Below are 2,500 nucleotides of genomic sequence, written 5' to 3' on the forward strand. Positions count from 1 at the left end.
AAGTTGATGCGATGTTAAAAAATTGTTGGTCCAAAGGTTTTTAATGTTATCGAAGAAAGGAGAGAGAGGGAGAGAGGGTTTACAGGGAGCACGCTACGAGGACGGCGCGCGCGCGCGCGCGCGTGTGTGTGTGTGTGTGTGTGTGTGTGTGTGTGTGTGTGTGTGTGTGTGTGTGTGTGTGTGTGTGTGTGTGTGTGTGTGTGTGTGTGTGTGTGTGTGTGCGTGTGTGTGTAGATAGATAGATAGATAAATGCATATCCAAGATTGCCCTTCATAAAACCGTCCTTGTTGTGTGCTTCCTGTAAACCCACTCTTCCTCTCTCTCCTTTCTTCGATAACATTAAAAACCTTTGGACCAACAAATTTTTAACATCGCTGTTATCATTTTAGAACAACTGAACGCAAAACCGTAGTAGGGCTACAATGAATAAATCGATGACTATGTATATGCGTGTGTGCTGAGGAAGTTTTTAGGCCATTTTATTTAGAATCACTGGTTTTATAGTTAATACACATTTTGAACCCCCTCTCGCGCAAAATATCATAACATGTTGCTGATAGAAAAAAATATATCTATATTTATATATAAATATATAAATATATACATATACATAAATATGTATATATTTTTTACTTTCTTTCTTTGCCGGGGAATTCAGTAAATCGAATAGTTGGTACAATGCTTTTTACTATCGGTTTATTTGTAAAAAGAAAAACGGTAATAATTAAGGAAAAAACCAATGCTAGGAGCAATCTATCGTTATCCGAAACCTTGTCTAATCCCAGACAGAGATGACGCGCTGATATGAGGTCTCGGTTTCCTCCGCAACATTTTCCATTCCCTTTTAGCATAGTCTATTAGCTACTGAGCCCAAGTCAGTGCCGGGTAAATAGAGATGGTGACTCGATAAAAAAAAAAAAAAAAAAAAAACACCGGGCGGAAGGCAATGGCAAACCACCGCTCTAAATTGCCAAGAAAAATCATGGAAGCCCATGATCGCCAAGGCCGCGGTGGCCGAATGGTTACAGCGTCGGACTCAACACTGTCACGACGGCAATCTGAGTTCGAGGGTTGGAGTCACCGGCCGGCGCGTTGTTCCCTTGGGCAAGGAACTTCACCTCGATTACCTACCTAGCCACTGGGTGGCCAAGCCAGCCCAAGTCAGTGCTGGTCCCAAGCCCGGATAAGTAGAGAGAATGATTACCTAAAAGGTAACATCGTCACTCTCCGTGGAAAGGAACTGGGTACTCTACCACGTACTCACTCCAAGAGCATCACAATATGAAAACTACAATTAAGTATCATGCTGTGACCACGGCGGCTCAGACATAAACCTACCGTTAAAAGAAGAAGATTAGCTACTGGGAGCCGTTTCCCAAACACTGACATTATTCGCCCAAACATTTTTCATCAGGTTTGAGTTACATGCCTTGCTTGGCCGCGGAAGGACGTCCGTTTGGTTTTGGTCATCGAGCCACTTCGTAGCTGCCCTTGATGTGTGTACTGGGCAGTTATCATGCACCAATATGGTTGTTTCTGGGAAGGGCCAAAGGATAGCGACGTCATGATTTGTCTAGACTGAATCTCCCTTCTCTTTCGGCGAGTTCACCAACGCCATGCATGAAAATCCACCCGCCGATGTTGGCGATGTCGTTCGTTCAAACTCTTTGATAAATTTCTGCGATTTCTTCTGCTTGCAGTCGTTTTCTTTGCCGTGCGGCTTGTTAGCGGGAGATCTTTATATTAATTTTAGCTGCGGTCGAGGGCGGTCGTTCAGGGTGGCCCTCCTTCCACCTTCTTCATCTCGAGCGGGAGATACTCGGCTCTCAAGTTATTTCACTGGGAGAGAAATTACTCTCCCTCATCCCAATGATGCGGCCTCGATCTATAACTTCAGATTGCCCTGCGTCCATTTTGGAAAAAAAAGTCAGCTTGGCACCCCGTTTTTACCTCGAATTTTCCATAAGTCATTATGACGTCATATACCATCGGACATATTTTCTTTCTTGTTTAGCATATATTATGATTTGGCTCGAAATGAAGGAACATGAATGAAGAATCATTATCACAAAGAGTATCAAATATACGGTTTCTTGTTTTTTATTTTCTAGATGGTTCCTTTCTTCAAACCACTCAAGTTCTGGGTGAACAAACAAGCGTGGGTGCTTCATGCGCAAGGTGATGTGAAGCGATGGCGTGGTAGCCTAAGATAGTGTTAAGTGCTTGTGTGCCTTCTCGCTTGCAGCTGCTACCACTGGCTAGCCTAGTGCGAGAAAGGGAGCAGCTTTGCATAAGTCTTCCCTGCCTGGTCACAGCCTCTCCGTCATCGAGACTTCTGCAGTGCCTCCTCGTGGCCACCCATGGGTAAATGGGCACCTTGCCGTCCCAGGCTAAATTGCGGGGGATCTCGGAGTAGCAGGAGACCCCAGAGGTACGGATCTGTAATTGGGCGGCTTGGGGGAGGTGGGCCTTGCCAATCCTCCTCCCCACACATAACTC

This window comes from Penaeus monodon, chromosome 9 (genome assembly GCF_015228065.2).
Source record: "Penaeus monodon isolate SGIC_2016 chromosome 9, NSTDA_Pmon_1, whole genome shotgun sequence".
Classification (NCBI taxonomy): Eukaryota; Metazoa; Arthropoda; class Malacostraca; order Decapoda; family Penaeidae; genus Penaeus; species Penaeus monodon.